General features: G+C 46.0%; 1 pseudogene; it reads right to left on the bottom strand.

Moving 5' to 3' along the window:
- The window catches only part of LOC109753290 (very-long-chain 3-oxoacyl-CoA reductase 1-like), a 178,228-nt pseudogene that overhangs the window by 4,667 nt on the left and 149,630 nt on the right, over positions 1 to 23,931 (bottom strand).

The following is a 23,931-nucleotide window of genomic DNA, read 5'->3' as shown; positions in this document are numbered from 1 at the left end:
TCATGTAATGACGTGTCCTGCGTGTATTTTTCTAAGGTCAATAGATGAATTATCGGTTGTATCGCCTTGAACCCAACTCATTCCCTCTTGAAACCATGTCTCTTGAAGGTGGTCCTGTTTTTTAGCAGTGTACGTCACAACTTTTGCAAAATCTTCTCAATTTTTACCATAGCCTTTAGGTGTCGTGCGAGAGAACCATATCAAATTTCATGCTTTTTGGACTTTATTTGTATTTTTTGAAATTAAAAAACTAATATACTCCATTTCCTGGTTGAGTCTTGGCATCCTCATGTTTGAAGTTCCTTTCCTTTTCTTGGATAGGGCCTAAACATGGACTCAAGAACACAAATATGATTTATTAACCCAATTTCGGCCAATTCAAATTTTAATTATATTCACTAAATGTCTTATGTCTACAAAGTTCACTTAATGCCTATAAAAGAAGATAGGGAGGTTGGAAGAAAGTAAAATAAATGATGTAGAAAGAACAAAACATAGAGAAAAAATAATGCACAAAAGAAAAGAAAACAAAAAAAAAGAAGTGTTTGCCTAGTGAAAAAAGGCACTTGCCAAAGAGAAAGAAGAAGAAAAAGAGAGAGAAAATAAGCATTTGCTGAGTGCAAAAATAACGACACCCGGTAATGCAAAAAACAAAATAAGACTCTCAGCAAAGAATTTTATGCCGAGTGCGAAAAAAATGCACTCGATAAAGAGTTGTTTGCCGAGTGAAATGTTTACCTACTAGTGCCCGATGAACTGCACTCGGGAAACAACCTGATAGTACTGGGCAACGTTTCAAATTCTGGTTAATCAAAGATGGTTAAGTTTACTAGCCATGGACAAGAGTTGTCATTTGATGAACGGGATCACATCATTAGAGAATGATGTGATTGACTTGACCCATCCGTTAGCTTAGCACTATGATCGTTTAGTTTATTGCTAATGCTTTCTTCATAACCTATACATGTTTCTATGACTATGTGATTATGCAACTCCTGAATACCGGAGGAACACTTAGTGTGCTATCAAACATCACAACGTAACTGGGTGATTATAAAGATGCTCTACAGGTGTCTCCGATGGTGTTTGTTGAGTTGGCATAGATCGAGATTAGGATTTGTCACTCCGATTGTCGGAGAGGTATCTCTGGGCCCTCTCGGTAATGCACATCACTATAAGCCTTGCAAGCAATGTAACTAATGAGTTAGTTATGGGATGATGCATTATGGAACGAGTAAAGAGACTTGCCGGTAACGAGATTGAACTAGGTATTGAGATACCGATGATCGAATCTCGGGCAAGTAACATACCGATGACAAAGGGAACAACGTATGTTGTTATGCGGTTTGACCGATAAAGATCTTCGTAGAATATGTGGGAGCCAATATGAGCATCCAGGTTCCGCTATTGGTTATTGACCGGAGATGAGTCTCGTCATGTCTACATAGTTCTCGAACCCGTAGGGTCCGCACGCTTAACGTTCGTTGACGATCTGTATTATGAGTTTATGTGTTTTGATGTACCGAAGGTTGTTTGGAGTCCCGGATGTGATCACGGACATGACGAGGAATCTCGAAATGGTCGAGACATAAATATTGATATATTGGATGACTATATTCCGACACCATATTAGTTCCGAAAGTCACCGGATATATATCGGAGTGCCGGAAGGGTTATCGGAACCACAGGAGAAGTAATGGGCCTTATTGGGCCTAGGGGAGAGAGAGAGAGAGGGGCTGCCAAGGGCTGGCAGCGTGCCCCCCCATGGGCCTAGTCCGAATTGGACTAGGGGGAGGGGCGGCGCCCCTCCTTCCTTCTCTCCCCCCTCCTTCCTTCTTCTCCTAGTAGGACTAGGAAAGGGGGGAGTCCTACTCCTACTAGGAGGAGGATTCCTCCCCCCTTGACGCGCCTATGAGGGTCGGCCGGCCTCCCCCTTCCTCCTTTATATACGTGGCGAGGGGGCACCCTAGAACACATCAAAGTTGATTCTTAGCTGTGTGCGGTGCCCCCCTCCACATATTTCCACCTCGGTCATATTGTCGCGGTGCTTAGGCGAAGCCCTGCGTCGGTAACTTCATCATCACCGTCACCACGCCGTCGTGCTGACGAAACTCTCCCTCGAACTTAGCTGGATCTAGAGTTCGTGGGATGTCACCGAGTTGAACGTGTGCAGATCGCGGAGGTGCCATGCGTTCGGTACTTGGATCGGTTGGATCGCAAAGACGTTCGACTACATCAACCGCGTTACTAAACGCCTCCGTTTTCGGTCTACGAGGGTACGTGGACACACTCTCCCCACTCGTTGCTATGCATCTCCTAGATAGATCTTGCCTGATCGTAGGAATTTTTTTGAAATACTGCATTCCCCAATAATGGCATCCGAGCCAGGTCTATGCGTAGATGTTATATGCATGAGTAGAACACAAAGAGTTGTGGGCGATAATAGTCATACTACTTACCAGCATGTTATACTTTGATTCGGCGGTATTGTTGGATGAAGCGCCTCAGACCGACATTACGCGTACGCTGACGCGAGGCTGGTTCTACCAGCGTGCCTCGCACACAGGTGGCTAGTAGCACTACGAAAAAAGACACATCCGTGACATTTTGGGCCGAATGAATGTTTTTTCTGTCATACTTATGACACTTCTATGACGATAATTGTGACAAAAGCTGGTATCATCATAGATGTGGTGGACTCCTACTTCTATGACAAAAAATCATGACAGAAAGTGGGCTTTTCGTCCTGGGCGGGCCGGAGACACAGCTGCATGACATTCTTTGGGCCGTCCATGACGAAAAAACCGTGGTAGAAGCGAGGGCTAGGAAAATATCGGGGTGTTCCCTGTTACGGTGGGTGGTCGGGGCCGAGCGATGCACGTTTCTCTCGTACACGCACGCGCGTGGGTGCGAGGCGTTGGGCTCTAACTGAACCCGAGCGAGGCGTTCGCCTACTGAACCCGAGCGATTGCACTGCAGGCTACGCGTTACTGAACTCGAGCGATCGATCGATGGCTGCTGACTGAAACCGATCGAGCGATTCCTTCGCTATTGCTGCTAACTAAAGCCGATCGATGCTGCCTCTGGATGAACAGTGAGCGTTGCTGGCGGGTTTGGATGAACAGTTCCCGGTGGGGGTGGATGAACAGGACCCGTGGTGTTGCCTCTGGATGAACAGGACCCCGATCGATGGAGCCGCTTGGGGCTGGATGAACAAGACCCCATGGAGTGCTGGATGAACAGGACCACCCTGTGGAGGGCTGGATGAACAGTAGATGGTGGAGGGCTAGATGAACATTAGCCCGTGGAGTGGTGGTTGAACAGGACCCCGTGGAGAGCGCTGGTTGAACAGTAGCCGGCGGAGTAGCGCGCGGTGGAGGCTGGATGAACAGGAGCCCGTGGATGAACAGTCACAGGTGGAGGCTGGAGGAGGTCGACGGTGGATGAACAGTAGCCTGTGGAGGCTGGAGGGGGTCGACGGTGGAGATGAACAGTATCCCGTGGAGTCCCGTTTTGCGGTATGCCACACCCCTCTCGATGAACAGGACCCCCGTTTCGACCATAGCGCTCCAACACAAGTCCGTTTCCTCTGTTTTGCGGTACACCACACCCCTCCCGATCAACAGGACCCCGTTTCGACCATAGGAGGTCCATTTCCTCCGTTTTACGGTACACCAGACCCCTCCCGAGGAACAGGATCCCGTTTTGAATGTGGCCGGTCGAACACAAGGCCGTTTCCTCCGTTCTGCGGTACGCCAGGCCTCGTTTCCATCGGCTGTTCCGTCCAAGCCGGTTGGCTCCCACGCGTTCCGTTGCCTCCCGATGAACACGTGAAAGTGCAACTATCCCTGGGTGGTTTTGGTAATTCCTAACAACATAGAGCTCATTGAGCTAATGCTATTTCAGGATAAACATTACAGGAAAGCTTAATGATTGGCATGGCAGGGGTTAAGAAAGTGGACCCCTCAAAATGCTAAGGACTAAAGGATTGGTTCAAGCTCAAAGCACAAGACTCTACATTTTATTTTTAGTGATCCAAGATCAGGTTGAGTCCATAGGAAAAGCCAATACTATTAAAAGGGGGTGAGGTGTTGCTTAATTAGTTTCTTGCTCAAAATGCTTAGTGATATGCTCCAAAGCCCTCAACCACTTATGTCCCAAACCAAAAGTCAAACTCGGCCCCACCGATTTGATCTATCCGGCGCCACCGAGTTCACTTTACATAGCCACTTCCACAAACCCTAGTCTTTTCGGTCTCACTGATAGGGATCTCGGTCTCACCGAGATGGGATTATAATCTCTCTGTTTCCCTTCGTAACGTTTTGGTCCAACCGAGATGAGCGATCGGTCCCACCGAGATTGCAATGCAAACTCTCTGTTTCCCTTTCGTAACGTTTCGGTCCAACCAAGATGAGCGCATCGGTCCCACCGAGTTTGCTTGACCAACTCTCTGGTTAGTCTATTACCAAAATCGGTCTCACCGAGTTTGTGTAATGGGTCTCACCGAGATTACGTTATGCCCTAACCCTAATGAAATCGGTCCCACCGAGTTGACATGTCGGTCCCACCGAAAATCCTAACGTTCACATTTTGAACTAAATCGATCTGACCGAGTTCTCTGAATCGGTCCCACCGAGTTTGGTAAATTCTGTGTAACGGTTAGATTTTGTGTGGAGGCTATATATACCCCTCCACCCACTCTTCATTCGTGGAGAGAGCCATCAGAACATGCCTACACTTCCAACATACATTTTCTGAGAGAGAACCACCTACACTTGTGTTGAGGTCAAGATATTCCATTCCAATCACATAAATCTTGATCTCTAGCCTTCCCAAGTTGCTTTCCACTCAAATCATCTTTCCACCAAATCCAATCCTATGAGAGAGAGTTGAGTGTTGGGGAGACTATCATTTGAAGCACAAGAGCAAGGAGTTCATCATCAACACACCATTTATTACCTTTTGGAGAGTGGTGTCTCCTAGATTAGTTAGGTGTCACTTGGGAGCCTCCGTCAAGATTGTGGAGTTGAACCAAGGAGTTTGTAAGGGCAAGGAGATCGCCTACTTCGTGAAGATCTACCTGAGTGAGGCAAGTCCTTCATGGGCGACGACCATGGTGGGATAGACAAGGTTGCTTCTTCGTGGACCCGTCGTGGGTGGAGCCCTCCGTGGACTCGCGCAACCGTTACCCTTCGTGGGTTGAAGTCTCCATCAACGTGGATGTACGATAGCACCACCTGTCGGAACCAGGGATAAAAAAACTCCGTGTCATCATTGCGATTGCTCCCTCCAAACTCCTCCCTTTACCTTCATATGCAATTGTTTTACATTCCGCTGCTATACTCTTAGAATCGCATGTGTAGGTTGATTGCTTGACTTGTTCAAAGTTGCTAAAATCTGCCAAGAATTAAAATTGGGAAAAGGCTAGATTTTTATTTGGTCAAGTAGTCTAATCGCCCCCCTCTAGACATACTTTCAATCCTACAAGTGGTATCAGAGCTTTGGTCTCATTTGCTTTGATTTACATAGCTTTTGGTGATCATAGCCTTGGTTTCACAACCTAGGAGAGTATGGCGTCTAGCAAGGGAAATTACCACCGTAGAGGTCCTTACTTTGATGGTACAAATTTTGCTAGTTGGAAGCATAAGATGAAAATGCATATCCTTGGACATAACTCCGCCGTTTGGGCTATTGTGTGTATTGGCTTGCAAGGTGAATTCTTTGATGGGAGAGAACCGAACCGTGAAGCTACCGCGGAAGAGTTGAAGATGCTGCAATACAATGCTCAAGCTTGTGATATTCTCTTCAACGGATTGTGTCCCAAAGAATTCAATAAAATCAACCGTCTTGAGAATGGAAAGGAAATTTGGGATACTTAAATTGATATGCACGAAGGTACCGACTCCGTCAAGGAATCCAAATTGGATGTGCTTCAAAGTCAACTTGACAAGTTCAAAATGAAGGATGCTGAAGGTGTCCCTGAAATGTAATCTAGGCTTGCTCTCATCACAAATGAGATTGCCGGCTTAGGAAGTGAAGAGATGACCGATAGATTCATCATCAAGAAGATCCTAAGAGCCTTGGATGGAAAAGATGATACCGTGTGCACATTGATCAAAATGATGCCCAACTACAAAGATCTCAAGCTAACGGAAGTCATTGGAAGAATTGTTGCTCATGAGATGTCACTCAAGGATAAGGAAGAGCTCCACAACAAGTCAAGTGGTGCTTACAAAGCCTCATGTGAAGCTCCCACGTCATCAAGTGAGAAGCAAACCTTCAATGAAGAGTTGTGTCTAATGGTGAAGAACTCCAACAAATTCTACAAGAGTAGAAGCAAGGAAAGAAGCTCCAAGTCAAGGTCCTACAATGACAAAAGATCTTCTAGTCGTGAGCATAATTGCTACAATTGTGGAAGACCCGGACACTATTCCAATGAGTGTACGACTCCCTACAAAAGAAGAGAAGATTCTCCCAAAAGAAGGAGTAGGAGAGAAGAATCACCACCAAGAGAGAGAAGGAGTAGAGATGGTCGTTATGAACGAAGACCCTCTCGGAGAAGCAAGGATTCGGAAAGGAAGGGCAAGTCATCATGGAGCTACACAAAAAGAAGACATCGAGCTCATGTTGGTGAATGGGTATCCGGTTCCGACTCCGACCATCACTCCGAAACAAGTTATCACTCCGACTCCGAATATACTCAAGATGAAGGTGTTGCCGGTCTAGCACTTGTGTCAACCAACTCCTACGACATATTTGACTCACCAAATGAAGGAATTGGAAGATGCTTTATGGATAAAGGTCCAAAGGTAACACACCCCGAGTATGTTGATTTCAATAGTGATGAAGATGATTTGCTAGGAGATGATGATTTAGTTGTTGACAACTCTAGTTATGAAAACTATGATGAACTTGCTATTAATCATGATAATCAAGATAAAACGAATGATGATGATAAGAAGGAGATTGAGCGTCTAACTAAAGAACTAAACACTCTTAAGTTAGCTCATGAAACTACCTTGGAAGATCATCGAGAACTTTTAAAGACTCATGAGAAGCTATGCTTTGAAAAGCTTAACCTTGAGCAAGAGCATGAGTTCTTAAAAGCAATCAATGATGATCTTTGCAAGAAAAGTTCTTCTTACATTGCCAAGTGTTTACTCTTGTCTAGTTACATGCCACAAGTTAAATCTAGCAACAAGAACAAGAAAGATTCTTCCTCTAGTAGTAACAACAATCATGCAAAATCCAATATTGTTGCTTCTAGTAGTTCTCTTGATTCCACTAATGATTCTCTTAGCCAAGTTACACTTGAGCAAGAAAATAGCTTATTGAAGGGAATTATAGAGAAAGGTGTTTACAAGAGTCTTGCCGGAAGTAAGCAATTTGAGGAAATTGTACGCAAGCAAGGAAGACACCGGAAGAATCAAGGTGTTGGTTTTGAACGAAAGTTCAATGCCAATGGAGTTGAGTGGGAAGAAGATCAATACCCCAAGACGAAGTTTGTTCCTCAACAAGAGAAGTATGATCCTACTTCTTTCCAAGGAACACAAGCTCAAGATGATATTCCACCACAAGACCACAAGCAAAAAAGCAAGGACAAGCTTCAAGAGGAGATTGATGCATTTGAAGAAGCTCCTAAGGCCTTGGTCAAGTGGGTTCCCAAGACTACATCAAGTTCTACTTCATCAAGTACGACAACAACTCCAAGGATTCCCATCAAGATGGTGTGGATCCCAAAGAAGAAGAACTAGAGAGTTCTTGAGGGTGACTCCGCCAACATACTTCACTCTTATCATTTTGGCAATGACAAGTGCAAACAACTTCCATATCTTGCACTAGTTCAAGGAGTCACGAACCCTCTTGTTGGTAAGACAAGGGACAAGATAACCTAATGTTTTCATGGACATCATCTTGTGTGAACATCACTCTATGTCTATGGATATCCTTGTTTGTTCCTTGTGGGACTAACCCGTATAGGTATTGAAAGTGCAACTCACTCCAAAGGATTGCTCCGAATGATCCACATCAACATTGAGCACCAACATCTTCAACACCTACATGAAGTCATCATCGACAAAACCCAAGGTTAGTTCATCCCTCTTAGGGGGGATATCACATCTAGGGGGAGCTTTACTCTAATCAATTGAGCTAAAGCAACTCTAATGGTGTGAGCACAACAATGCTTTATGTAAAAGTGGTAACCCCACTTGTGCTTAAACGGTGAGTATGACCTATGATCAAATGTTCTCATTTGACTCCTAAGTCAATATACTCATATATAGATGACCTAGTCATCGCCAAATTGCTTGATAGATGCTAGAGTGTTTGTGCATGCTTTGTCACATATTTCATTTGGCATTTTATTGTGTGAGCATGTTGGATGCATATTTTACTCATTCGAGGACATCCATTTGTAGCTTTGATTGTTTGGCTTTTTCTCTTTTGCCAAATGGATGGACAAAAATGCCTAAGAACTCCCTCTAGCTATCTATGCTTTCCTCGTCTCAAACTCTATTCATGCTACATCACAAAGTTTGATCAAGTCAGATTCGAACCACTCTGTGTGAGGAGCACTCGGAGTCCCCGATTCATCATAGACTTAAACTTCCAAAACATCTTTGTGCATTTCGGTTTGACCGATTCATCCTTTTCGGTCATACCGAGATCACTAAGTTGATCTAGGTTGTCAATCTCGGTGCAACTGATTAGAACTCTTCGGTCACACCGAGTTGCAGTAACTGCTCGCAGTTTTGCATCTCGGTGCCACCGAGTTGTTCCACTCGGTCACACCGACAGGGTCAGGTTATATATTCTGACGGGTCAAATTTTGGAAATTTTTCCAAAACCTTTCACCCGCGCGTGACCTACTCTGCCTCCTCGGGTCTCCGGATCGTCCTCTCACCGCCAGCGACCTCCTGCCGCTGGTCTCCGCCGCCGTCAATGGCAATCTGCCCCGCCGTTGCCGCCGTAGCAAGTTCACCGCCGAACTAGGGTACAAACTTGATCTTTGTGCTATTCCTTAACTCTAATTCTTAGCACATTGCTTTTCCATGATTCTTGCCATGTATGAAATCACTCTATCCACTGAAAATATCCCGTAGATTAGATTTGATTTGGAAATTTAGGGTTAGGTCTCCGCCGAACTCATCTCGGACCGACCGAGTTGTAGAAATCGGTCTCACCGATTTGGCTTACGCCATTGCACATGTGTTTTCGGTCTGACCAAAAATCGCAAATCGGTGTGACCGAGTTCGATTCTCTGTGAAACCCTAGCAGTCTCGGTGCCACCGAACTGTGACTCGGTCTGACCGAGCTCACTAGTTTAGGTTCTAAAAGGTGCTTCGGTATCACCGAGTTTACAAATCGGTAGATCCGAAATGCTTTCTGTGAAGAACTAAAACTATGTTTTTAAGTCATTTGTTTTGCAAAAACTCTGCACTTTGTGATGCTCATCCACTCTACCTCATCTATATCTGTTCACAGGGTCTGCTGCCAGTTAGTTTGCAGAGATGTCTGATCAAAGTGACAGCCAGAATAAGTCTGAAGAGCAGGTTCAGTTGAGTGAGGGCACTAGTCCCTCCAGCAGCTATGATGAGGGCAGCAGGAGCACACCTAGTAACTTGCCAAAGGCAGCCACCAGGACAAGGAAGAAGAGAACCTTAGATTCTGAGGATGAGGATTATGTGGCTGTTGAGGATGAGGGCACTTCAAGGAAAAAGGTGCTGAAAAAGGAGTATGGCACAACTGCTGCAACAAAGCCTGGAATGAAAACAAAGGCTCCAGCAAGAAGAGTTCCTATGTCTAAGGCCAGAGCCTCTACTCAAGAGACAATGGAGTTCACTCTTGAACCCAAAGAAGGAGGTGAAGGCAAGAAGAGGAAAGAAAGTGTCAAGAAGACCATTGCCAGAGTTATTGAAAAGCCCTCCATGATGAGAAATGATGATGAAGAGGAAGAGGATGCTGCACCAGCACCCAAAGCTCAGAAGCTTATGGGAGATGCAATCAGATCATGGGCTGCTCCATCTAAGCCCAAGTCTGCTCCCAAAGCTCCAGCTCAAAAGTCTGCACCCAAGAGGAGGACCAGGAACATCCCTGCTGAGGAGAAGAACAAGGCCCCAGTGCCTGAAGCTGCTGATGATGAGGAAGATGATTCACTTGTTTTAAGAAAGTTGAAGCCCAAGATCCCTGACCATAATGATGCACATCCTGTTGCAGAAGATATGAGGATCAGGAAGGATTCAGGACTGAGATTGTGGAGACAGTCTGATCCATATGCTGTCAGGAGGAGAACCGCTGTGGATTACAGGTTCCACACAAAGGAACAACAAGATTTCTATGAGACTATCCTGCTTGACAAGAAGCCCATTGTCTCTGACATGAGATGGGTTGACTGGGAATACATTAAAGAAAATGAAGATCATTTTCCAGGAGTTTATGATAGCTTCAAGGCTTGTGAGGTTGACAAGTTTGTTGGCCAAAAGCTCACCAAGTGGAATGATGAGCTGATCATGCAATTCTATTCGACTGCTTATTTCTATCCAGATGGAAGGATTGTATGGATGTCAGAGGGTAAAAGGTACCAATCTACAGTTGATGAGTGGGCTAGTTTGATCAATGCTCCAGAAGCTCATGAAGATGATTTGGATGTCTATGCCAAGAAGAAGAAGGATCACAACTCTATGGCACACATGTACAAGGAGATTCCTGATGCAGACCTTGAGACTCACATGTTTGGTTCTGTAAAGCACTTGCTGTCAGGCCTGCCTACAATCAATTGGATCCTAAGGCACACATTGCTACCAAAGTCAGGTGATCATAGGATGATCAGAGGACACTCCATCAACTTGCTGCATATATTTGATGTTCCTCAAAAGTTCAATGTGATGAGTCTGATTGTGGAAACAATCAAGAGGACAGCTGCAGATCAGAAGAGATCTTGTGGGTATGCTCCACAAATTCAGGAGCTCATCAACTCCAAGATGGGCACAGGCAAATATCTATTGGACAAAGAGCATTTACCCCTCAGGCTAGACTTTGAGGACAACATTGTTGTCATGACTGAGGAAGATCCATCTTCAGTGCAGGCACATGAGAAGAGAGAGAAGGCAAGGGCAGAGAAAGCTACAAAGATGCCAACTGCTGAAGAGGCATCTCAAATGTTCTTGAAGAGCAAGCAAGACCAGCTTGCATATCTGACCCAGTCTACACTGAGGATTGAGAAGGGCTTGGCCACCTTGACTCAAAACCAGGAGAGCTTGGAGAGGATCATTGAGCAGAAATTCTATGATGTTGATGTCAAGGTAACTGAGATTCAGACAGCAGTTGAGCAGCTCCAGGAGGAAGCAGAGGAGAAGAGGGCAAGACAACTAATGATGCATTTGAGCGAGTGCCTAGAGGACAGAGGTCTGCTGCAGTGCCAGTGAGAGATTCTAGAGCTGCAGCTTCAGCACCAGCAGCTACAGCTCCAGTGCTACCTCCAGCAGCCACTCCACCAGCTCTAACTACATCCACACATGCCTTTGTCCTTGGAGTTCTATCTACACCACCTCCCGAAGATCAAGCCTGAGAGACGTTTAGCACTATGCATTTTTGAACTTTTCGGTAACTTGTTGCCAAAGGGGGAGAAAAATGTATAGATCATAGGCTTCGAGAGGGAGTGTTGCTTTTTATCTCTCGTGCTATTTTGGTTGAACCTTTTTATTGTGTGCTTGTGTGAGATACTTTATGTCCTTATGAGATACTTGCCTGATCATGTGTTTGATCATATGCTACCTTAATGCTTGTTTGGATGATACTATTTTTTACACCTCATATATGATCATTCACTTGCTTGGTGATGAGCGGATGCTTTTAATTTCTATCATTTTGAGCGCTCCACCATGATGTATGTGACATGGAAGAGTAACTCATGATCCTAATCGATTGTGCATTTGCATTCAAAAGAAAATCTTAAGTAATCCACAAATTTAGGGGGAGCTCTTGCTTATCACATACTCCTCAAAATGCTAAGGACAAAAGGATTGGCTCAAGCTCAAAGCACAAGGCTCTACATTTTATTTTTAGTGACCCAAGATCACATTGAGTCCATAGGAAAAGCCAATACTATTAAGAGGGGGTGAGGTGTTTCTTAATGAGTTTCTTGCTCAAAATGCTTAGTGATATGCGCCAAAGCCCTCAACTACTTTCTCATATCCACTTATGTCCCAAACCAAAAGTCAAACTCGGCCCCACCGATTTGATCTATCCGGCGCCACGGAGTTCACTTGACATAGCCACTGCCATAAACCCTAGTCTTTTCGGTCTCGCCGATAGGGATCTCGGTCTCACCGAGATGGGATTGTAATCTCTCTGTTTCCCTTCGTAACATTTTGGTCCAACCGAGATGAGCGATCGGTCCCGCCGAGATTGCAATGCAAACTCTCTGTTTCCCTTTCGTAACGTTTCGGTCCAACCGAGATGAGCGAATCGGTCCCACCGAGTTTGCCTGACCAACTCTCTGGTTAGTCTATTACCAAATTCGGTCTGACCGAGTATGTGTAATCGGTCTCACCGAGATTACGTTTTGCCCTAACCCTAACGAAATCGGTCCCACCGAGTTGACATGTCGGTCCAACCGAAAATCCTAACGTCCACATTTTGAACTAAATCGGTCTGACCGAGTTCTCTGAATCGGTCCCACCGAGTTTGGTAAATTGTGTGTAACGGTTAGATTTTGTGTGGAGGCTATATATACCCCTCCACCCACTCTTCATTCGTGGAGAGAGCCGTCAGAACATGCCGGCACTTCCAACATACATTTTCTGAGAGAGAACCACCTACACTTGTGTTGAGGTCTGTAGCGACCCGACCTCAGACGATCAAGTCTCTGTGTTTAAGTGTCATGCCTGGATCGGTATGCTGACACACACAGTACTCGAGGATTTATAACAGAGGTAAATCACATGTATAAAGTAACATAAATACTCTTACCTCAATCCAAAGAGCGAAAGTAACAAGGTTGTGGATTCCCATCAACACCAACGGCAAAGTTGAGTGTAGGAATCATAACCCTAACATATCACTCACTCATCGTAAGAATCTTGCAACATGAGACATTGCAGCCACAAAGGGTCAGTACATTGAATGTACTGGCAAATTCACACCATAGGATAAATGATGAATAATAGCTATCACTACATGCATATTTGGCTGGTGGAAAGATCTCAGTTTATTTTTGCATAAAGCCAATTTTTTCCTACAACAAAGGAATATATTTTATTTAACTACAAAGTTTGTTGAAAATATTGAGAAGGTAAACCCCAACTCAATCCCAATTAAAAGTTAACAACCCAACAAATTAATTAAGTAACATGATGAGATCAACATGATAATTCAAGAAACTAGATACTAAAAACGTCCATAACCGGGGACACGGCTAACCATGATTAGTTTGTACACTCTGCAGAGGTTTGCACACTTTTCCTCACAAGACTCGATCTCCTCCATTGGATTTCTCGCACTACATGGTGTTTGAGAAACGGATGACCGAGACACACTCTTGCAGAAGCGTTAGCACCTTACGATGGGTAGACAGTACCACCTACATCCCCTACATCTGCTAGTCTACCACTATAAGAGTTCACACGACTTAATCAACTATGCTAGAGCCCATAATAGCTTGTGGCTGCACACGGAAGTTTCTAGCATGAATAATCTTATGATCCCTTTGAGCCTGGGTGGCGGTCCGTAGGAAAATCACACGGAACCCCGGGATTTCCAAAAAAACAGGCAACACTGGATTCCCCAGGTGCCTCAGTCCACCCAGATGTTTATTAAAGTAGCCACCTTAAGTTAACCATTAATTAACAATCTCACATCTGTCATGGATACACTCAAACCCAATCCACGTCTACGAGCATATCATAGCAGTATTAAGTGTTGGGAATCGTAGCATAATTTAAAATTTTCCTACGCTCACCAAGATGCATCTATGGAGTCTACTAGCAACGAGGGGAAGGGTGTGCATCTACATACCCTTGTAGATCGCGAGCGGAAGCGTTCCAATGAACGTGGATGACGGAGTCGTACTCGCCGTGATCCAAATCACCGATGACCGAGTGCCGAACGGACGGCACCTCCGCGTTCAACACACATACAGTGCAGCGACGTCTCCTCCTTCTTGATCCAGCAAGGGGGAAGGAGAGGTTGATGGAGATCCAGCAGCACGACGGCGTGGTGGTGGATGTAGCGGGTCTCTGGCAGGGCTACGCCGAGCTTCTGCGAGACGGAGAGGTGTAACAGGGGGAGAGGGAGGCGCCCAAGGCTATTGTGTTGCTGCCCTCCCCCCCTTTATATAGGCCCCCTGGGGGGGCGCCGGCCCTGGAGATATGATCCAAAGGGGGGGCGGCGGCCAAGTGGGGGGGAAGGGGTGCCTTGCCCCCCAAGGCAAGGGGAAGCTCCCCCCCTAGGGTTCCCAACCCTAGGCGCAGGGGGAGGCCCAAGGGGGGCGCCCCAGCCCACTAGGGGCTGGTTCCCTTCCACTTTCAGCCCACGGGGCCCTTCGGGATAGGTGGCCCCACCCGGTGGACCCCCGGGACCCTTCCGGTGGTCCCGGTACAATACCAGTAACCCCCGAAACTTTCCCGGTGGCCGAAACTGGACTTCCTATATATAATTCTTCACCTCTGGACCATTCCGGAACCTCTCGTGACGTCCGGGATCTCATCCGGGACTCCGAACAACTTTCGGGTTTCCGCATACATATATCTCTACAACCCTAGCGTCACCGGACCTTAAGTGTGTAGACCCTACGGGTTCGGGAGACATGCAGACATGACCGAGACGCCTCTCCGGTCAATAACCAACAGCGGGATCTGGATACCCATGTTGGCTCCCACATGTTCCACGATGATCTCATCGGATGAACCACGGTGTCGAGGATTCAATCAATCCGTATGCAATTCCCTTTGTCAATCGGTATGTTACTTGCCCGAGATTCGATCGTTGGTATCCCAATACCTTGTTCAATCTCGTTACCGGCAAGTCTCTTTACTCGTACCGCAATGCATGATCCCGTGACTAACGCCTTAGTCACATCGAGCTCATTATGATGATGCATTACCGAGTGGGCCCAGAGATACCTCTCCGTCACACGGAGTGACAAATCCCAGTCTTGATCCGTGCCAACCCAACAGACACTTTCGGAGATACCCGTAATGCACCTTTATAGTCACCCAGTTACGTTGTGACGTTTGGCACACCCAAAGCACTCCTACGGTATCCGGGAGTTGCACGATCTCATGGTCTAAGGAAAAGATACTTGACATTGGAAAAGCTCTAGCAAACAAAACTACACGATCTTTTATGCTATGCTTAGGATTGGGTCTTGTCCATCACATCATTCTCCTAATGATGTGATCCCATTATCAATGACATCCAATGTCCATAGTCAGGAAACCATGACTATCTGTTGATCAACGAGCTAGTCAACTAGAGGCTTACTAGGGACACTTTGTGGTCTATGTATTCACACATGTATTATGATTTCCGGACAATACAATTATAGCATGAATAATAGACAATTACCATGAACAAAGAAATATAATAATAACCATTTATTATTGCCTCTAGGGCATATTTCCAACAGTCTCCCACTTGCACTAGAGTCAATAATCTAGTTACATTGTGATGAATCGAACACCCATTGCGTCCTGGTGTTGATCATGTTTTGCCCTAGGGAGAGGTTTAGTCAACGGATCTGCTACATTCAGGTCCGTGTGTACTTTACAAATATCTATGTCTCCATTTTAAACACTTTCACGAATGGAGTTGAAGCGACGCTTGAGATGCCTGGTCTTCCTGTGAAACCTGGGCTCCTTCGCAGGGGCAATAGCTCCAGTGTTGTCACAGAAGAGAGTCATCGGGCCCGACGCATTGGGAATCACCCCTAGGTCGGTAATGAACTCCTTCATCCAGACTGCTTCCTGTGCTGCCTCCGAGGCTGCCATGTACTCCGCTTCACATGTAGATCCCGCCACGACATTTTGCTTGCAACTGCACCAGCTTACTGCTCCTCCATTCAAAATATACACGTATCCGGTTTGTGACTTCGAGTCATCCAGATCTGTGTCGAAGCTAGCGTCGACGTAACCCTTTACGACGAGCTCTTCGTCACCTCCATAAACGAGAAACATATCCTTAGTCCTCTTCAGGTACTTCAGGATATTCTTGACCGTTGTCCAGTGTTCCTTGCCGGGATTACTTTGGTACCTTCCTACCAAACTTACGGCAAGGTTTACATCAGGTCTGGTACACAGCATGGCATACATAATAGACCCTATGGCCGAGGCATAGGGGATGACACTCATCTCTTCTATATCTTCTGCTGTGGTCGGGCATTGAGCCGTGCTCAATTGCACACCTTGCAATACAGGCAAGAACCTCTTCTTGGACTGATCCATACTGAACTTCTTCAATATCTTGTCAAGGTATGTACTCTGTGAAAGACCAATGAGGCGTCTTGATCTATCTCTATAGATCTTGATGCCTAATATATAAGCAGCTTCTCCAAGGTCCTTCATTGAAAAACACTTATTCAAATAGGCCTTTATACTTTCCAAGAATTCTATATCATTTCCCATCAATAGTATGTCATCCACATATAATATGAGAAATGCTACGGAGCTCCCACTCACTTTCTTGTAAACACAGGCTTCTCCATAAGTCTGTGTAAACCCAAACGCTTTGATCATCTCATCAAAGCGAATGTTCCAACTCCGAGATGCTTGCACCAGCCCATAGATTGAGCGCTGGAGCTTGCATACTTTGTTAGCATTCTTAGGATCGACAAAACCTTCCGGCTGCATCATATACAACTCTTCCTTAAGGAAGCCATTAAGGAATGCCGTTTTGACGTCCATCTGCCATATCTCATAATCATAGTATGCGGCAATTGCTAACATGATTCGGACGGACTTCAGCTTCGCTACGGGTGAGAAAGTCTCATCGTAGTCAACCCCTTAAACTTGTCGATAACCCTTAGCGACAAGTCGAGCCTTATAGATGGTCACATTACCATCCGCGTATGTCTTCTTCTTAAAGATCCATTTGTTTTCTATGGCTCGCCGCTCATCGGGCAAGTCAGTCAAAGTCCATACTTTGTTTTCATACATGGATTCTATCTCGGATTTCATGGCTTCTAGCCATTTGTCGGAATCCGGGCCCGCCATCGCTTCTTCATAGTTCGAAGGTTCACCGTTGTCTAACAACATGATTTCCAGGACAGGGTTGCCGTACCACTCTGGTGCGGAACGTGTCCTTGTGGACCTACGAAGTTCAGTAACTTGATCTGAAGCTTCATGATCATCATCATTAACTTCCTCCCCAGTCGGTGTAGGCACCACAGGAACATCTTCCCGCGCTGCGCTACTTTCCGGTTTAGAAGGGGTGACTATCACCTCATCAAGTTCCACTTTCCTCCCACTCAATTCTTTCGAGAGAAACTCCTTCTCTAGAAAGGACCCGTTCTTGGCAACGAAGATCTTGCCTTCGGATCTGAGGTAGAAGGTGTACCCAATAGTTTCCTTAGGGTATCCTATGAAGACGCATTTTTCCGATTTGGGTTCGAGCTTTTCAGGTTGAAGTTTCTTGACATAAGCATCGCATCCCCAAACTTTTAGAAACGACAGCTTAGGTTTCTTCCCAAACCATAATTCATACGGTGTCGTCTCAACGGATTTCGACGGAGCCCTATTTAAAGTGAATGCGGCAGTCTCTAAAGCATAACCCCAAAATGAGAGCGGTAAATCGGTAAGAGACATCATAGATCGCACCATATCCAATAGAGTGCGATTACGACGTTCGGACACACCATTTCTCTGAGGTGTTCCAGGCGGCGTGAGTTGTGAAACTATTTCCTTAAGTGTGTACCAAATTCGTGACTTAAATATTCTCCACCACGATCTGATCGTAAGAATTTTATTTTCCTGTCACGTTGATTCTCAACTTCACTCTGAAATTCCTTGAACTTTTCAAAGGTTTCAGACTTGTGTTTCGTTAGGTAGACATACCCATATCTACTTAAATCATCAGTGAGAGTGAGAACATAACGATATCCTCCACGAGCCTCAACACTCATTGGACCGCACACATCGGTATGTATGATTTCCAATAAGTTGGTTGCTCGCTCCATTGTTCCGGAGAATGGAGTCTTGGTCATCTTACCCATGAGGCATGGTTCGCACGTGTCAAATGATTCGTAATCAAGAGACTCCAAAAGTCCATCTGCATGGAGCTTCTTCATGCGCTTGACACCAATGTGACCAAGGCGGCAGTGCCACAAGTATGTGGGACTATCGTTATCAACTTTACATCTTTTGGTATTCACACTATGATCATGTGTAACATTACGTTCGAGATTCATCAAAAATAAACCATTGACCAGCGGGGCATGACCATAAAACATATCTCTCAAATAAATAGAACAACCATTATTCTCAGATTTAAATGAGTAGCCATCTCGAATTAAACGAGATCCAGATACAATGTTCATGCTCAAAGCTGGCACTAAATAACAATTATTGAGGTTTAAAACTAATCCCGTGGGTAGATGCAGTGGTAGCGTGCGACGGCGATCACATCGACCTTGGAACCATTCCGGACGCGCATCGTCACCTCGTCCTTTGCCAGTCTCCGTTTATACCGTAGTTCCTGCTTTGAGTTACAAATATGAGCAACCGCACCGGTATCAAATACCCAGGAGCTACTACGAGTACTGGTAAGGTACACATCAATTACTTGTATATCACATATACCTTGGGTGTTGCCATCCTTCTTCTTGTCCGCTAAATATTTGGGGCAGTTCCGCTTCCAGTGACCACTTCCCTTGCAATAAAAGCACTCAGTCTCGGGCTTGGGTCCATTCTTTGACTTCTTCCCGGTAACTGGCTTACCGGGCGCGGCAACTCCCTTGCCGTCCTTCTTGAAGTTCTTCTTACCCTTGCCCTTCTTGAACTTAGTGGTTTTATTCACCATCAACACTTGATGTTCTTTTCTGATCTCTACCTCAGCTGATTTCAGCATTGAATATACCTCGGGAATGGTCTTTTCCATCCCCTGCATATTGTAGTTCATCACAAAGCTCTTGTAGCTTGGTGGAAGCGACTGGAGGATTCTGTCAATGACCGTGTCATCCGGGAGATTAACTCCCAGCTGAGACAAGCGGTTGTGCAACCCAGACATTCTGAGTATGTGCTCACTAACAGAACTGTTCTCCTCCATTTTACAGCTGAAGAACTTGTCGGAGACATCATATCTCTCGACCCGGGCATGAGCTTGAAAAACCAGTTTCAGCTTCTCGAACATCTCATATGCTCCATGTTTCTCAAAACGCTTTTGGAGACCCGGTTCTAAGCTGTAAAGCATGCCGCACTGAACGAGGGAGTAATCATCAGCACGTGTTTGCCAAGCGTTCATAACGTCTTGGTTCTCAGGGATTGGTGCTTCACCTAGCGGTGCTTCTAAGACATAATCTTTCTTGGCTACTATGAGGATGAGCCTCAGGTTCCGGACCCAGTCCGTATAATTGCTGCCATCATCTTTCAGCTTGGTTTTCTCTAGGAATGCGTTGAAATTGAGGACAACGTTGGCCATTTGATCTACAAGACATAGTGTAAAGATTTTAGACTAAGTTCATGATAATTAAGTTCATATAATCAAATTATTTAATGAACTCCCACTCAGATAGACATCCCTCTAGTCATCTAAGTGAAACATGATCCGAGTTCAACTAGGCCGTGTCCGATCATCACGTGAGACGCACTAGTCAAGATCGGTGAACATCTCCATGTTGATCGTATCTTCTATACGACTCATGCTCGACCTTTCGGTCCTCCGTGTTCCGAGGCCATGTCTGTACATGCTAGGCTCGTCAAGTCAACCTAAGTGTATTGCGTGTGTTCCGAGGCCATGTCTGTACATGCTAGGCTCGTCAACACCCGTTGTATTCGAACGTTAGAATCTATCACACCCGATCATCACATGGTGCTTCGAAACAACGAACCTTCGCAACGGTGCACAGTTAGGGCGAACACTTTCTTGAAATTATTATAAGGGATCATCCTACTTGCTACCGTCGTTCTAAGCAAATAAGATGCAAAAACATGATAAACATCACATGCAATCAAATAGTGACATGATATGGCCAATATCATCATGCTCCTATGATCTCCATCTTTGGGGCACCATTATCATCTTTGTCACCGGCATGACACCATGATCTCCATCATCATGATCTCCATCATTGTGTCTTCATGAAGTCGTCACGCCAACGATCACTTCTACTTCTATGGCTAATCCGTTTAGCAACAAAGTAAAGTAATTTACATGGCGTTATTCAATGACACGCAGGTCATACAAAATAATAAAGACAACTCCTATGGCTCCTGCCGGTTGTCATACTCATCGACATGCAAGTCGTGATTCCTATTACAAGAATATGATCAATCTCATACATCACATATCACATCTTCTGGCCATATCATATCACATATATCACTTGCTGCAAAAACAAGTTAGACGTCCTCTAATTGTTGTTGCAAGTTTTTACGTGGTTTGTAGATTTCTATCAAGAACGTTTCTTACCTACGTATGACCACAACGTGATTTGCCAATTTCTAATTACCCTTCATAAGGACCCTTTTCATCGAATCCGTTCCGACTAAAGTAGGAGAGACAGACACCCGCTAGCCACCTTATGCAACTAGTGCATGTCAGTCGGTGGAACCTGTCTCACGTAAGAGTACGTGTAAGGTCGGTCCGGGCCGCTTCATCCTACAATGCCGCCGAAACAAGAAACGACTAGTAGCGGCAAGAAGAATTGGCAAACTCAACGCCCACAACTGCTTTGTGTTCTACTCGTGCATAGTAACTACGCATAGCCTGGCTCATGATGCCACTGTTGGGAATCGTAGCATAATTTAAAATTTTCCTACGCTCACCAAGATGCATCTATGGAGTCTACTAGCAATGAGGGGAAGGGAGTGCATCTACATACCCTTGTAGATCGCGAGCGGAAGCGTTCCAATGAACGTGGATGACGGAGTCGTACTCGCCGTGATCCAAATCACCGATGACCGAGTGCCGAACGGACGACACCTCCGCGTTCAACACACGTACGGTGCAGCGACGTCTCCTCCTTCTTGATCCAGCAAGGGGGAAGGAGAGGTTGATGGAGATCCAGCAACACGAGGGCGTGGTGGTGGATGTAGCGGGTCTCTGGCAGGGCTACGCCGAGCTTCTGTGAGACGGAGAGGTGTAACAGGGGGAGAGGGAGGCGCCCAAGGCTGTTGTGTTGCTGCCCTCCCTCCCCCTTTATATAGGCCCCCTGGGGGGGGGGCGCCGGCCCTGGAGATCAGATCCAAAGGGGGGGCGACGGCCAAGTGGGGGGGAAGGGGTGCCTTGCCCCCCAAGGCAAGGGTGAAGCTCCCCCCCTAGGGTTCCCAACCCTAGGCGCAGGGGGGAGGCCCAAGGGGGGCGCCCCAGCCCACTAGGGGCTGGTTCCCTTCCACTTTCAGCCCACGGGGCCCTCCGGGACAGGTGGCCCCACCCGGTGGACCCCGGGACCCTTCCGGTGGTCCCGGTACAATACCGGTAACCCCCGAAACTTTCCCGGTGGCCGAAACTGGACTTCCTATATATAATTCTTCACCTCCGGACCATTCCGAAACCTCTCGTGACATCCGGGATCTCATCCGGGACTCCGAACAACTTTCGTGTTTCCGCATGCATATATCTCTACAACCCTAGCGTCACCGGACCTTAAGTGTGTAGACCCTACGGGTTCGGGAGACATGCAGACATGACCGAGACGCCTCTCTGGTCAATAACCAACAGCGGGATCTGGATACCCATGTTGGCTCCCACATGTTCCACGATGATCTCATCGGATGAACCACGGTGTCGAGGATTCAATCAATCCGTATGCAATTCCCTTTGTCAATCGGTATGTTACTTGCCCGAGATTCGATCGTCGGTATCCCAATACCTTGTTCAATCTCGTTACTGGCAAGTCTCTTTACTCGTACCGCAATGCATGATCCCGTGACTAACGCCTTAGTCACATTGAGCTCATTATGATGATGCATTACCGAGTGGGCCCAGAGATACCTCTCCGTCACACGGAGTGACAAATCCCAGTCTTGATCCGTGCCAACCCAACAGACACTTTCGGAGATACCCGTAATGCACCTTTATAGTCACCCAGTTACGTTGTGACGTTTGGCACACCCAAAGCACTCCTACGGTATCCGGGAGTTGCACGATCTCATGGTCTAAGGAAAAGATACTTGACATTGGAAAAGCTCTAGCAAACGAAACTACACGATCTTTTATGCTATGCTTAGGATTGGGTCTTGTCCATCACATCATTCTCCTAATGATGTGATCCCGTTATCAATGACATCCAATGTCCATAGTCAGGAAACCATGACTATCTGTTGATCAACGAGCTAGTCAACTAGAGGCTTACTAGGGACACTTTGTGGTCTATGTATTCACACATGTATTACAATTTCCGGACAATACAATTATAGCATGAATAATAGACAATTACCATGAACAAAGAAATATAATAATAACCATTTATTATTGCCTCTAGGGCATATTTCCAACATTAAGCATAACATTGAAGTATCTCACAAGAGTTTGGTACTAAACCGGAAAATAGGTACTACCTCATCTACTTCCCAAAACCCACATGTTAATCAGATCCTAACCATGCAATTGTTTGAGGGTAAAACTAATGCATAAAAACTGGGTATGACAGGGATATGATCAAAGTGTGAACTTGCCTCTACTGTTGATGAAGATGATTTGCACTCAATTCATGATAGTTATATTCGTCACACTCCGTTCAATCTATCGTAAGAAAACAATAGTAACCACACATAAGCAATCACTCAAAAGATCGGAAAGAACGAACAAAACAATTCGGAAAACTTCAAAACCAAGAAAATGACTCTAGCAACCGAAAACAATTTCTAACAGTACCAACATTAAGTGAATTTGGCCTTATCAGAAAGTTTAGGTCAAGAGCTTCGATTTCCAAAAAGAATCAACTCAAACGGAGCTACGAAACTCACGTTACAATCAAAAGAAGATTCAAATTCAAATCTGTTTGAATTCAAATTGTAAAACTTTCAAAAACTGGTTTGAGACGGATTACTGGATAGAGGGGTTCATAACGAAGAAGTGGGCGTTGGTTTCGTTTGATTCTGACTAACGAGCAAAAAGTAGTGTTCTTTTTAAAACTAGGGACTAATTTGTAAATAAAATAACTGCAACTAGGTCCCTGGCTACGTGGCAGAAATCTATTGGTTAAAAACCGTTCGCTGCAAAGGGAAAGCAGTGAATGTTCACTAAGTAAAGCAAAACGATTCGAATAAAATAAAAATAAAAATGAAAAACTAATCTAATCCTATCCATCTAACCTAGATCGGACGGACGAGGAGCACCGGCGGCTTACCGTGGCGGCGGTGGCGAAGAACAGCGGCGGTGGGGCGTCTGGTCATGGTCGGGGTGGCTTCTTCGGAGGTCCTCCGGCTCAGGCGAACCCACGGGGAGGCGCGACGCGACGACGGGACTACGGTGGTGGTGGCGGCGTCGGGCGTAGGCGGCGGTGGAGCGCGGGGCAACGGCGGCAGGTCTCGGCGGAGCTCGCGAACTCCGGCGAGTTCGCGTGGGGCGTGGGGAGGCGAGGGCGGCTGAGTTTCGAGGCAAAAACGGGGCCGGGTTGAGGGTTTAAATAGGGGGGTCGCCTTGGGCGAGGGGCAAGACGAGGGAGGCGTCCGGATTGAGCACGGCGTCGGCCGGCGGAGCGTGCGCGTGCGGGACTCCGGCGAGAGGTCGGGGATGAACCCGACAGGTGGGTCCCACCTGTCGGTGGCTGAGCGA

This window comes from Aegilops tauschii, chromosome 7 (genome assembly GCF_002575655.3).
Source record: "Aegilops tauschii subsp. strangulata cultivar AL8/78 chromosome 7, Aet v6.0, whole genome shotgun sequence".
NCBI lineage: Eukaryota > Viridiplantae > Streptophyta > Magnoliopsida > Poales > Poaceae > Aegilops > Aegilops tauschii.
Note: the sequence above shows the minus strand (reverse complement) of the source record. Positions and strands in the feature narration are given on the sequence as shown.